Here is a 15,352-nt window from a genome sequence, read left to right as displayed (position 1 = left end):
TCTTTACTGTGTAATCATACTGAAGTTATTTTTGATATCTGTTCATGTCTGGGTTCCTCCCTTTTCCAATGGTGTAGCAGCCCAAGGACTAACTTCATTTAAATATTTAGTAAGTGTTAACTTCTCTTTTTTCCTGTCTCCTTGTACTATAGAATGCTATAGAAGGTTTCCCAGCATTTACAGTGTCTATCTAAATCCTTGTGAGATCTGTGAGTCCAAAAAAAGAACTTGTAGGTATCAGCAAGGAATCTCATGTCTGGTACTGACGCTCATATAATGATTGTGAAGGGGAAAGTGATTGATTATATGGATAGCAGAAGAGCAATTGTTACATTTACAAGGCATTTGGGAGAGATAACACAATCTAGCATGTAAAAATCCTATAATAATCTTAAAATCAGCTTCTTGTGAGCCACAAATATAGGTGTTTGGTATCTTGCTTCGAACTCACCCAGAAATATTAGTTTGCACATTCCCCAAACACATCTTCAGAGTTAGAAATATGAATGAGGAGAGTAAAGGTTTCATGATATTGTAGATATGGACAGGATGGAGAGAAAACCCCATGTGGAGGCTCTTAGTCCTCAGTCACAATTACCTGGGAGTTATTTCTGAGGAAGAGATGAGGTATATTTGAAACTATTTTCTGGAATTAGAGAGGAAGAGAACTGGAGCTAGTTAAGGCCCTGTTACTCTCTCTAGTGCCATCAATAGACATTATACCCCACTTAGCCATAGTCTTGTGAAAATAGCATACTCACTCTTAAGGAGGACACTTCCTCTTATTTTTATTTCCAATGCTGTATATGCAATTCAGGGCTTTCCTCCTGTTAGGTAAGCATTCCACCAGTGAACCTGTTGCATAAGACTTCCTCTTGCCGGGCGGTGGTGGCGCACGCCTTTAATCCCAGCACTCGGGAGGCAGAGGCAGGCAGATCTCTGTGAGTTCGAGGCCAGCCTGGTCTACAAGAGCTAGGTCCAGGACAGGCTCTAAAAAAGCTGCAGAGAAACCCTGTCTTGAAAAACAAAAAAAAAAAGACTTCCTCTTCTTCCTCTTCTTGATGTGACAGCCCACTATTGAGAGCACAGTGACTTAGTGGTCACCTTCTGTGTTGTTCTGTCCTGACAGTCACTGCAGTTTCATTCGTCTGCACATCTGGGACTCCTGGAAGGAGACATCATGATCTTCACTTTTACAGTGTTCTTTCATCTTGGTGAGATTTGAAGAATGGAGGGATCACCCACATCTGGGAGGGACTTCAGGCTATAACCAATGTCTGACTTATCAGGAGACCCAGTGGTCTTGAGTGGCTTTGAAGAGGAGAGGATTTCCTCAAACTTCAGGGAGAAAATCTCACAGAGAAATCTCTTTCAGGGCTGAGTCTGGAACCCAGGAGCATGGTGGTGGCAGGTGAGTCATTCTCCCCACTTGTCAAATGCTGTTTCCACGTGGGAATCGGATGACAAAAACAAATGTGGGTTGATTTGGGGAATGCTTCAAGGATAGTGAAGCTTAGAGGTAGAATATAGGAAAGGAATACCCTGAGATACAGCATTTCATTTTCTTACAGAAAAATTGCACAAACCCACCATCTGGGCTGAACCAGACTCTGTGGTCACCAAGGGACTGTCTGTTGATATCTTCTGTTTTGGAACCGAGGAAGTCCAGAAGTACAATCTATATAAAAAGGAACATTTAAAACACTTGAAGATACAGACCTCACTGGAGCCTGGGAACAAAGCCAACTTTTCCATTCCATTTATCACAGAATATAATGCAGGACTATACTACTGCTGCTATTTCAGCCCTTCTGGCTTGTCAGAATGCAGTGACATCCTAGAGCTTGTGGTCACAGGTAAGAGCACTCTCAAGGGTCACAAATTCAGGTTATGCCCTAAGTAAGGGAATTTGCTCTCAGGAAATCTCACAGCCCAGTCTTTAGATAATGTTGAAGGCATTTCCCAGTCAACTTGCTTGTCTTCTCTTTTAGGATTCTACAGCAAACCCAACATCTCAGCCCTGCCAAGCTCCCTGGTGACCTCAGGAGGGAATGTCACCCTCCAGTGTAGCTCACATCAGGGATATGGAAGATACATCCTTACCAAGGAAGGAGAATAGAATGTGTCCTGGACTCAGGATTCCCAGAAACAACCCAATGGACATTTTATGGCCTTGTTTCCTGTGGGGCCAGTGACTTCCAAACACAGATGGGCCTTCAGATGCTATGGCTATTATGAGAGAATGCCCCAGATGTGGTCAATGCCCAGTGAGACCCTGAAACTCCTCCTTGTAGGTAAAGCAATCTTATCTTTGACATTTATTTGAAGCCCATAAATTCTTTGCATGATCTCTGTTCTAGAGGAGTACAATATAGCTGAGAAACAGTTGAGGGATGCTTAGGGGTCCTGATGTAGAGAAACAGCAAGACCTGCAAGAAAACATGGGTGAGAGTGTAAGGTGTTTGGCATGAGCTATGCCATTAATACCTGCCCCATGTTTTCTCTGAGACCATCTAGAAACTCTTCTGTTTTGATCCAGCAGGACCATGTCTAGGTACTTAGAGAGACTATGACCCTCCAATGTCATGGTGACACTCACTATAATAGATTTGTTGTATCCGATGAAGGGAAGCACTACATCCCATCCTGACCTGACCTGGATCCCAGGCTTAACTCTCTCAGGCTGATGTCACATTGGTCCCTGTAAGCAGCTCCTACATTTGTCAGTATACAAGCTACATATATACTGTGTTCTCCATGTCGCCATTTACAAATGGCCTTTGGATATCCTAAACACAGGTGAGGATCCTTGGTCTTATAAGAGACTCATATTCTACAAAGACCATGCTGGGGAGCCTGAGTGGTCACCACAAGTTTGAAGGGTGAGGTCCCAGAAAAGATGAAAGGCTGAAATACATGAGTTTTGTAAGTGTAAATGAGTGAGAACTATAGGCAGAGGAGGCATGTCTAGTGTGGAGTTATATAAAAAAGACAGAAAAATACACCTGCGTTTTAAAGACAGGAACTCACCCATATGTGGAACATGCTGAGTAGACAAGATTAGTTAGCCAGTAACTGTCAGGGATCAGACTGTCTTTCCTTCCCTAGTCCTGGAATCACATGGGCCAATTTTTGTTTTCTGTTTTTGCAGACATTCTTTGTTTTGCAGGGTTGTTTTTAAATAATATCTGATCATTTTTATTTATTTTTCTATTTTCATATGTGTAAAAGGTGAAATGTGATCATATTTACTCACATACTTTGCCCTTCCAACTCTCCTCATATACCCCTCTCCTAATTTGACATCTCTTTTATAGTCTCCTAGTTCAGTTAGTGATGCCCATATGTGCATAGGTGTGGGTCCATGAAAGCATGGAAAAGTCTACTACTGGCCATACATTCAAAGGAGAATGTTCTCCCTCCCCTATCACCTACCAACTGTCAATAAATCATCAGTAGTAAGGCAAGAGACTTAGATATGGTCTACCCATTGGTGCCAGAGTTTTGACTGGCTTGATCTCGTATAAGTCTTGTTTAATCCTGAAATTTTCATGCATTTATAAAATGTATTTTAATCATATTCTTCTTCTACTACTACCTCCCTCCAACTCTCCCTTGTTTCTCCATCTCATCATCCTTTTAATTTCAGTTCCTCTTTAAAAACTTATTATTAATCTCCTATATGTGTATTGTGTGGGTCATCCACTAGGGTTTGGTCAACCTATCAGTGTTCACATTTACAAAGGAGATTGACTCTCTCACCCCAGCAGCTACAGATGCTCACAATGCTCACAGATCCTCAGATAGGGATGAAGCTTTGAGGGTCCCTTCCCCATATAGGCTAGATTTTTAACTAGATTAAGTTTTTACAGGTCTTAGTTATGGAACTACAGTTTCTTGGAGTTGATATATCCAACAGTTCATGCAATACCAGAATCAACATTTCATAGCCATCTTCCATGTCTTCTGGTTCTTATATTCCTTCCATCCCCTCTTCCATCATGCTCCCTGAGAGTTAGCTGTGAGGAGTTGATATGAATGTCTAATCCAGAGCTGAGCACTCATAGTTAAGATAGACACTTTGAACAGCTAGGCGTCTCTACATTTATCACTACCCACTGAAGAAAGATGTGTTTCTTACCAGAGTTGAGAGTAGCACAAAGATGTGCATATGAATATATACACTTAGAATGTAGTTTGACAGTATGACCATTTAGCAAAACAAGAGTGAGTTCCCCACACCTAGGGCTTATGTTCTCCCTAGCCATGGGCCTTTGTCCATGTTTACAGCACAATACATAGAATCCTTCTCATGGATCAGGCCTATGTCAATACCAGTAAGCAGTTTTACCAAAGATGACTATTATAACATGCAGGGTTCAGAACTAGATAAAATAGACCATTCATGTTGTTTCTTACCCTGAAGCCTGCATAATACTTTATGGAAGTATCTAAGGGAGAGAACTTCATAGTCAGTTTGAGGTTGCATTCTATTTGTACTGCCACACAAATTAGTGGTATCTTTAGCAAGAGGCAAATACAATCTAGTTATAATAGACAACTAAGAGCAAATAACTCTTGTATTGTTTTGAGTACTTCTTGGGTGTCCCTGATGAATAACACATAAGGAAGTATTCTGTACCTGGCAATAATATTTTCACTTACTAACCAATACTTTCTGGAAGCAACATTGTCAACCCATACAGGATGCTTCTGTTTTAACTCCCTTTTAAATATATACAAACTAGTGGATTTCATTAGGATTTCAAAATATGTCCTTAGTTTTGATTAACCTCTTTGCCAACTGTTCACTCTACTTAAATATTCTTTGCCAACTGCTCTCTCTACTTAAACCTTGAACCACAAGTAGTCTACTTTTCATGACTGTGCAATAATCACTTTCATGACTGAACTATGTTCTCAGTCTATACCTCATATTATTAATAAATATAGTGTATATATAGTGTATTAATAATGTATAAAATATTTTACATTGTTGAAAAAAGTTGGATATAATCATGTAAATCTCAATGAGTTATTAAATTAATTTAATAACTAGAACATAAGTATTTTCATGGCCTTATATTGACTAAATAATAAATATACAGTAAAAGCTATTGAGTTCTGTACATTATTTTCTCTTATTGCTATAGGTGTTTATTTCATTTGCTTTTCAATTAGGAACTGTACTGATTTTATTGTCCTATTTGTCCAAATTCCCAGATTCACACTCACAAGATCATACAGTAGAGAATCTCATCAGGATGGCTGTGGCTGGCTTGGTTCTGGTGGTTCTTGGGATTCTACTTTTTGAGGCACAAAACAGTCAGAGAAGTCATCAAGATTCAGGATGGAGGTGAACCAGAGAGAATGGTGCATCTATCTCTTAATGTGGTAGAGGCTTAAAGATGAATCCAACAAGTAGAGGAAATCATGGAAGTAAATTTGTGGTACAAGTGTTTGAGCACTGTTGCATACCCCAAAGAAAACAACTTATTTGGGTGTAGGGAAAATGTCAAAGAGATCTGTGACGAGGACTCTACACCCATTAAGTTAGAACAGTGTGGTGGCTTGAATGAGATGGCCTTCGAAGTCTCAGGCATTTGAATGCTTGGTCCTCATCTGGCGATGCTGTTTGGAGAGACTTAGGCCATGTGGTCTTGTCAGAAGAATTGTGTAACTGGGTTAGGCTTTGGAGCCTTAAAGCTCATCATTTCTAGCTCACTCTTGTGTGTTCATTTTCAACAAGATTGAAATATTCCACTCTGCAGGGAATCTTCTTAAGCCAGAAGGCAAACAACTCAAAATAATCCCAGAAAGGCTCTGAAACTAACAAGATTTACTAGGTTCTTTTTTTCCTAAGAGTTAACAAGAAGAGCTGTTGTGAGTTACTCTTAGACAAGGTAAGCTGCAAAGAAGAATCCGAAACCAGATCTACTTCCTGGAAAAATAAAGAAACAACTGAGCTGCCTAGAAGAGGTTTAGACTGGAATCACCTGGAAAAGACACTCTCCAATATGTTTAGCTTGCCTGACAGCTCTGAAATGTGCCCTTTGTGAGTTGTCACCCATGGTGGCATCATTTCTGCTCTTGTAAATTACCTCAATAAAACCCATTGGTTCACCAAATTGGACTTTAGTGGTATCCATACTTTTGTCTGTCATTGACTCCCTATTGAGAGAGAGTATACATGTATGCTGTATTTCCCAGGACAAGTCTTGCCACAAAACAACTCTTTCCTCTTGTTCTTGTAATTCAAGATGTAAGCTGTCAGCTTTCTTTTCCTGCTGCCATGTCTTCAGTCTGCCATCATGGACTAATCCTCTGGAACTTTAAATGCAAATAAACCACTTATTCTATAATGTACTTTAGTTATGGTGTTTTGTCATAGCAATAGAAAAGTAAATTATATAGCAGTCAGTACCAGGAGTGGGATATTGTTGTGACAAGCCTGAGCATGCTGCCTTTTTAGAGGAATGTGGAAGATTTCATGATTTTGGAACAGAAATAAGGTTGAAAGCTGTAAGCAGGGCTTAATTAGCTATTCTAGTGGGAACCCTGGAAGACAGTACTAAAAGCAAGCAAGACTATGGAGAGAGACCTTGCTTGAGATGTTTCAGAGGAAAGAAAGGACTTTAACAGCAACCCAGTTAGAGGCCATCCCTGTGATATTTTGGCAAATGATATGTCTGTCTTCTGCTCTTGCCCTAAGAACTTGTCTGAAACTAAATTAAAAGTTAATGGACAGCATCCCTGTGAACACAACATTTAAATAGGCCAGGGAAACAGGCAAGTCAACCCTAGATTTTCACCACTCTCTACTCTCCTCCAAATGCAATCCCTCAACCTCATCCCTGGCTTTGCAATAGAGAACTGGTTTCAGCATTTCTCACTCTTTGACTACATCTCCTATGAATCCCACATGTTTTCCCCCAACTTTCAGTCCCTAACTATAACAGGCACTCCTGTTAGCCCAGAAGGCATTCCTGTGAGAAAATCAGGTAGGCTGCCTGCAGATCTTCTCTCCTCCTTTTGCTCTCCTAGATCCAATTCCTAGTCACATTCCCAGCTCTTCTGCAGAATACCTGTGGCAGACTTTACTGTGTGCTGCTTCTATCTTCAGTGGATCCTACAGAACTTCCCATTCTAACTACCCTTCCTCCACTCATTGATTTGTCCCAGTCTCCAATGCCAGCAGGCACTCCCTATTAATCCAAGGACCTTTATTTGCCTTCCAAGACAACAATGATGCTGAAGGCTGATTCATACCTGTCTTTCTACCCCTCCAGATCCCCGCCTCTGTAGCAGAACCTCTGGGGCGAATGCTCTCCAATGACTTCTCATATTCTTTTTTTAACTTATTTATTTATTTTTAATTAAAAATTTCCACCCCTCCTCCAATTTCCCTTCCCTTCCCCTCCCCCATCCCCCTCCCTCTCCAGACCAAAGAGCAGTCAGGGTTCCCTGCCCTGTGGGAAGTCCAAGGTCTTCCCCACTCCATCCAGGTCTACAAAGGTGAGAATCCAAACAGACTAGGTTCCCACAAAGCCAGTACATGGAGTAGGATCAAAATCCAGTGCCATTGTCCTTGGCATCTCAGTCAGCCCTCATTGTCCACCACATTCAGAGAGTCTGGTTTGATCATATGCTCCTCATCAGTCCCAGTCCAGTTGGCTTTGGTGAGCTCCCATTAGATCAGCCCCACCTTCTCAGTGGGTGGGCACACCCTTCGTGGTCCTGACTTCCTTGTTCATGTTCTCCCTCCTTCTGCTCTTCATTTGGATCTTGGGAGCTCAGTCCAGTGCTCCAATGTGGGTCTCTGTCTCTAGCTTCATCCGTCGCCAGATGAAGGTTCTATGGTGATATGCATGATATTCATCAGTATGGCTAGAGAATAGGGCCATTTCAGGCTACCTCTCCTTATCTGCCCAAGGAACTAGCTGGGGACATCTCCATGGACACCTGGGAACAACTCTAGAGTCAAGTCTCTTGCCAACCCAAAAAATGGCTCCCTTAATTAAGATATATTTCCCTGCTCTCATATCCACCCTTCTTCCATCCCAATCGTCCCATTTCCCCAAGGTCTCCCCATCCTCCCCTTCTTACTTTTTTCTCCCCAACTCCCCTTACCCCACCCCACCCCCAAGTTTCCATTTTTTGCCTGGCAATCTTGTCTCATTCCAATATCCAAGAGGATAACTATGTTTTTCTTTGGGTTCACCTCCTTATTTAGCTTCTCTATAATTAGGAATTATAGGCTCAATGTTCTTTATTTATGGCTAGAAACCACTTATGAGTGAACACATACCATATTCATATTTTTGGGTCTAGGTTACCTCACACAGAATAGTGTTTTCTATTCCCATCCAATTGCTTGCAAAATTCAAGATGTCATTGTTTTTTACCGCTGAGTAATACTCTGTGTACATATTTCACACTTTCTTTATCCACTCTTCCATTGAGGGGCATCTAGGTTGTTTCCAGGTTCTGGATATTACAAATAATGCTGCTATGAACATAGTTGAACATATCCTTTTGTAGTATGATAGAGCATCTCGGAGGTGTATTCCCAAGAGTGATATTGCTGGATCCTGGGGTAGGTTGATCCCAAATTTCCTGAAAAACTGCCACACTGATTTACAAAGTGGTTGCACAAGTTTGCATTCTCACGAGCAATGGATGAGTGTTCCGCTTATTCCACAACCTCTCCAGCAAAGGCTATCATTGGTGTTTTGATTTTAGCCATTCTGACAGGTGTAAGATGGTATCTCAAAGTTGTTTTGATTTGCATTTCCCTAATCACTAAGGAGGTTGAGCATGACCTTAAGTGTCTTTTGGCCATTTGAACTTCTGTTGAGAATTCTCTGTTCAGTTCAGTACCCCATTTTTTAATTGGGTTAATTAGCATTTTAAAGTCTAGTTTCTTGAGTTCTTCATATATTTTAGAAACCAGACCTTTGTCTGTTGCGGGGTTGGTAAAGATTTTCTCCCAATCAGTAGGTTGCCTTTTTGTCTTAATGACAGTGTCCTTTGCGACACAGAAGCTTCTCGGTTTCAGGAGGTCCCATTTATTCAATGTTGCCCTTATTGTCTGTGCTACAGGGGTTATACGTAAGAAGTGGTCTCCTGTGCCCATATGTTGTAGACTACTTCCCACTTTCTCTTCTATCAGGTTCAGTGTAGTCAGAATAATATTGAGGTCTTGAATCCATTTGAACTTGAGTTTTGTGCATGGTGATAGATATGGATCTATTTTCATTCTTCTACAGGTTGACATCCAGTTATGCCACTGCCATTTGTTGAAGATGCTTTCTTTCTTCCCTTGTATACTTTTAGTTCCTTTTTCAAAAATCGAATGTTCATAGGTTTGCAGGTTAATATCCAGGTCTTCTATTCAATTCCATTGGTCAACATCTCTGTTTTTGTGCCAATACCAAGCTGTTTTCATTACTGTAGCTCTGTAATAGAGTTTGAAGTCAGGGATGGTAATGCCTCCAGAAGTACCTTTATTGTATAGGATTGGTTTGGCTATTCTGGGTTTTTTGTTTTTCCATATAAATTTTATTATTGTTCTCTCAAGGTCTCTGAAGAATTTTGTTGGGATTTTGATGGGGATTGCATTGAATCTATACATTGCTTTTGGTAGAATTGCCATTTTTACTATGTTGATTCTCCCAGTCCAAGAGTATGGGAGATCCTTCCATTTTCTGGTATCCTCGTCAGTTTCTTTCTTCAAAGACTTAAAGTTCTTGTCAAATAGATCTTTCACTTCCTTGGTTAGAGTTACCCCAAGATATTTTATGCTATTTGTGGCTATCATGAAAGGTGATACTTCTCTGATTTCCCTCTCTGCTTCCTTATCCTTTGTGTATAGGAGGGCAACTGATTTTTTGGAGTTGATCTTGTATCCTGCCACGTTACTGAAGGAGTATATCAGCTGTAGGAGTTCTTCGGTGGAGTTTTGGGGGTCGCTTAAGTACACTATCATATCATCTGCAAATAACGAAAGTTTAACTTCTTCCTTTCCAATTCAAATCCCCTTGATCCCCTTATGTTGTCTTATTGCTATTGCTAGAACTTCAAGCACTATATTGAAGAGATAAGGAGAGAGTGGACAGCCTTGTCTTGTTCCTGAATTTAATGGGATGAACTGGAGTTTCTCTCCATTTAATTTGATGTTAGCTGTCGGCTTGCTGTAAATAGCCTTTATTATATTTAAGAATGACCCTTGTATCCCTAATCTCCTCAAGACCTTTATTATGAAGGGGTGTTGAATTTTTTCAAATGATTTTTCAGGATCTAATAAGATGATCATATGGTTTTTACCTTCAGTTTATTTATATGATGGATTACATTGATAGATTTTTGTATGTTGAACCAGCCCTGACTCTCTGGGATGAAGCCTACTTGATCATAATGTATAATTTTTTGGATGTGTTCTTGGATTCGGTTTACCAGTATTTTATTGAGAATTTTTGCATTGATGTTCATGAGTGAGATTGATCTGTAATTCTCTTTCTTGGTAAAATCTTTGTGTGGTTTTGGTTTCAGGGTGACTAGCTCCATCGAAGGAGTTTGGCAATGACTCTTCTGTTTCTATTTTGTGAAGCACATTAAGGAGTATAGGTAGTAGTTCCCCTTGGAAGTTCTGGTAGAATTGTGCATTGAAACCATCTGGTCCAGGGCTTTTTTTTGGTAGGGAGGTTTCTGATGATGGCTTCTAATTCCTCAAGACTTACAGGTCTATTTAAACTGTTCACCTGGTCTTGATTTAATTTTGGTATATGGTACTTATCTTAAAAAAGTGTCCATTTCTTTCACACTTTCCAATTTTGTGGCAAACAGCCTTTTGTAGTAAGATCTAATGATTCTCTGAATTTCAACTGTGTCTGTGGTTATGTCCACTTTTCATTTCTGATCTTGTTAATTTGCATGTTCTCTCTGCCTTTTGATTAGTTTGGATAAAGTTTTGTCAATCTTGTTGACTTTCTCAAAGAACCAGCTCTTTGTTTCATTGATTCTTTGGATTGTTTTCTGTGTTTCTATTTAGTTGATTTCAGCACTCAGTTTGATTATTTCCTGTCTTCTCCTCCTCCTGGGTGAATTTGCTTCTTTTTTTCTAGAGGTTTCAGCTGTGCTGTTAAGTCTCTAATGTGTGCTTTCTCCATTTTCTTTATGTGGGCACTTAGTGCTATGAACTTTCCTCTTAGCACTGCTTTCATTGTGTCCCATAGGTTTGAGTATGTTGTGTCTTTGTTTTCATTAAATTCAAGGAAGACTTTGATTTCTTTTTTTATTTCTTCCTTGACCCAGGAGTGGTTCAGTAGTTGACTATTCAATTTCCACAAGTTTGTAGGCTTTCTGCAGTTAGAATTGTTGTTAAATTCTAACTTTATCCCATGGTGATCTGATAGTACACAGGTGGTTACTACAATTTCTTTGTATCTATGGATGTTTGCTTTGTTACCAATTATGTAATCAATTTTTGAGAAGGTTCCATGCGATGCTGAGAAGAAGGTATATTCTTTTCTGTTTGGGTGGAATGTTCTATAGATGTCTGTTAATTCCATTTGGTTTATTACATCTGATAGTTCTCTTATTTCTCTGTTAAGTTCTGTCTGGTTGACCTGTCCATTGGTGAGAGAGAAATGTTGAAATCTCCTACTATTAGAGTGTGGGGTTAGATATATGCTTTGAGTTCTAGTAATGTTTCTTTTACATATGTGGGTTCTTTTATATTAGGGGCATAGACACTCAGGATTGAGACTGAATCCTGATGAATTGTTCCTGTTATGAGTATAAAGTGTCCATCTCCATCTCTTCTGATTGATTTTAGTTTGAAATCAATCTTGTTAGATATTAGTATAGCCACACCCACTTGTGGTTTTTGGTCCATTTGATTGGAAAGCCTTTTCCCATCCCTTTACTCTGAGGTAGTATCTGTCTTTGAGTTTGCGGTGTGTTTCTTGTAAACAGCAGAATGTTGGATACTGATTTTGTATCCATTCTCTTAACCTGTGTCTTTTTATAGGTGAATTAGTCTATTGATATTAAGTTATATTAATGACCAGTGATTGTTAATTCCTGTTACTTTTTTGGTGTTAGAGTTTGTGTGTTTCCCTTCTTTGAGTTGTGCTGGTGGAGGATTGTCAAATGCTTGTGTTATTATGGGTGTTGTTGACTTTCTTGGTTTGTGATTTTCCTTCTAGTATTTTCTGTAAGGCTGGGTTTGTGGCAATGTATTGTTTAAATCTGTTTTTGTTCTGGAATATTTTTGTTTTCTCCATCGATGGTGAAAGCAAGCTTTGCTGGGTATAGTAGTCTGGGCTTGCATCCATGTTCTCTTAGTGTCTGCAGCACATCTATCTAACACTTTGTGGCTTTCATGGTTTCCATTGAGAAGTCAGGTGTAATTCTGATAGGTTTCCCTTTATATGTTGCTTGACCTTTTTCTTCTGCAGCTCTTAATATCTGTTCTTTATTCTGTATGTTTTGTGTTTTGATTATTATATGGCATGGGGATGCTTTCTTTTGATCCAGTCTATTTGGTGTTCTGTAGGCTTCTTGTACCTTCATAGGTATTTTTTTTTAGGTTTGGAAAGTTTTCTTCTATAATTTTGTTGAATATATTTTCTGGGCCTTTGAGCTGTAATTCTTCTCCTTCTTCTACCCCTATAATTCTTAGGTTTGGTCTTTTCATGGTGTCCCAGATTTCTTGGATGTTTTGTGTTAAGAATTTGTTGGTTTTTTTTGTTCTTTAATCAGTGAGTTCATTTCCTCTATAGTATCTTCAGTGTCTGTGATTCTTTCTTCTATCTCTTGTAGTCTGTTGGTAATATTTGTATCTGTAGTTCTTGTTCATTTACCCAGAATTTCCATTTCCAGTCTTCCCTCGGATTGTGTTTTCTTCATTACCTCCATTTCATTTTTCAAGTCTTGAACTGTTTCCCTTACCTGTTTGATTGCTTTTTCTTGTTTTTCTTGGGTATCTTTAAGAGATTTATTCATTTCGTCTACCTTCTTGTTTGTCATCTCCATTTCTCTATGGCAGTTTTTCACCTCCTGTTTAAAGTCCTCAATTATTTTCATAAAGTTCTGTTTAAAATCTATTTCTTCTACTTCTTCTGGAGTAGGGTGATCAATTCTTGTTGTTTTGGGATTCCTGGGTTCTGGTGATGTCATGTTGCCTTTCAGGTTGTTGGAGGAATTCTTGCATTGGTGCCTGCCCATCTCTTCCTTCAATTGGAGCCAGGAGAGTCTTGGTGTCTTGGTCCAGTCTTTGCTGTGACTGACTCTGGGTGGATCTCCTCAGTGCAGGAGCAGGAACTATTCCTGTCTGGATGGAGCTCCTCAGCACTGAAACAGGGATACCTGGTAGCCCAAGACCACCGCAGACAAAAGGGCAAATGTGGGGGCAAGGCGGGTTCAGTAGAAGACAGCAGACCCTGCAGCTGAGGGTGCCCGCACTCCCTTCCAGGGAGCTTCAGGCCTGCCTGGCAGGCATACACTCACCCCTCTGTCAGGATGGCCTTAGTGCAGGAGCAGGAAACTGTTCCTGAGCCAAGGATCTTGCAGACACTAGGGCAGGCTTGGGGGAGGCAGGGTCGTGTGTAACAAAAACACCCCCGCAGCAGGAGCTGGGGGAAAGGGACTGTGCTCTCTTCTGGGACAGGCCACCTCTGGATAGCACAGACTCACCTGTCCGGATGGAACTCCTCAGCACTGAAACAGGGATGCCTGGTTGCCCAAGGACCTGTCTTCTCATATTCTAAGGAAATAAGCAGATCCTAGTTTAAATCTCTGCTCAGATTCATCATGTAATGACTTTCAAATACCTAGCCTATCACCATTCCTAAGCATCAACTCCCAGTTGCAGGAGGGAGGTGCTTATTTGTCTTGACCACCCAGAACCTAAGTAACTACATGGAAACTATATTCATTAAATATAGCCCTTTAGCTTTAACTTTTCATTGGCTAACTCTTACATCTTAATTTAACCCATCTCCATTAATCTCTGTTTCATTACAAGGTTGTGGCCTACCAGCAAAGTTTTATCACATCTCTGGCAATATATCCATGGCATTTCTCTGACTCTTTTCTTCTCCCAGCATTCGGTTCTGTCTTCTCTGCCTACTTAAGTTCTACCCTGTCAACAGGCAAAGGCAGTTTCTTTATTCATTAGTGGTAATTACAGCACACAGAGGGAACTCCCACATCACCTCTCCTTCTCCTTTTTTGGGGGGGAGGAATCTTGAGTTTATTTTTTATTTTTTTTTATATTTCCATTCAAAAATTTACACCTCCTCCCAATTCCTCTTGCTCCCCCACTCCCCCTCATTCCTCCCCCTCCCTGCTTGAGAGAGGGCAGGGACCATGCTCTGTGGGAAGTCCAAGGCCCTCCCCTCTACATTCAGGCCTAAGAAGCTGTGCATCCATATAGACTAGGGTCCCAAAAAGCCAGAACATGTCGTAAAAACAAGTCCCAATGCCTTTATCATTGGCTTCTCAGTCAGCCCCCATTGTCAGCCACAATTAGAGAGTTGGGTTTGGTCAAATGCTAGTTCAGTCCTGGTCCAGCTGGATTTGGTGAGCTCCCATTAGAACAGGCACACTGTCTCAGTTAGTGGACCAACCCCTCACAGTCCTGACTTCCTTGATCATCTTCTCCCTCCTTCTGCCCTTCAACTGGACCTTGGGAGCTCAGTCCATTGCTCTGATAAGGGTCTCTGTCTCTATCTCCATCTGTCACCAGATGAAGATTCTATGGTAATATTTGAGATAATCATCAGTGCAATAGTAGGGCAAGGACAGTTCAGGCACCCTCTACTCTGTTGCCCAAGGACCTAGCTGGGGAATCCCTGTGGACAGCTGGGATCCCCTCTAGAGCTAAGTTTCTTGCCAACCCTAAAATGGATCCCTTAATGTAGATATCTTCTTCTTTGCTCTTATGTCTGCCCTTCCTCCATCTCCACCCTCCTACTCCCCCAAGCTCTCTCCAGTCTTTCCCTTCTCCCTTCCCTCTCCCCCTCTCCCCTTACCCCCAACCTTACCCCACCCATACCCACACCCCATGCTCCCCACTTTTGCCCAGCAATCTTTGTAGAAAGAGCAGCAGGCTGCATCCCGCCACCCGGCAAGCTTTATCCAAAATAATTACACGGAAACTGTATTCTTTTAAATACTGCCTGGCCCATTAATTTCAGCCTCTTACATCTTGATTAACCCATATTTAGTAATCCGTGTAGCACCACGAGGTGGTCTCTTACCAGGAGAGATCTTAACCTGCTTCCATCTCGGAGAGGAGAGGCATGGCGACTGCATATGGTGACTGCCTGAAGCGTCTCCCCAACTC

At 40.8% G+C, this 15,352-nt stretch overlaps 1 pseudogene; it reads left to right on the top strand.

The window, feature by feature from the left end:
* The first annotated feature begins 502 nt into the window (after positions 1-502).
* On the top strand, positions 503-5,472 carry LOC119804426 (annotated as a pseudogene).
* Positions 5,473-15,352: the final 9,880 nt, after the last annotated feature.

Source organism: Arvicola amphibius, chromosome X, assembly GCF_903992535.2.
Source record: "Arvicola amphibius chromosome X, mArvAmp1.2, whole genome shotgun sequence".
NCBI classification, from domain to species: domain Eukaryota; kingdom Metazoa; phylum Chordata; class Mammalia; order Rodentia; family Cricetidae; genus Arvicola; species Arvicola amphibius.
This window is presented reverse-complemented; position numbering and strand designations above follow the sequence as displayed.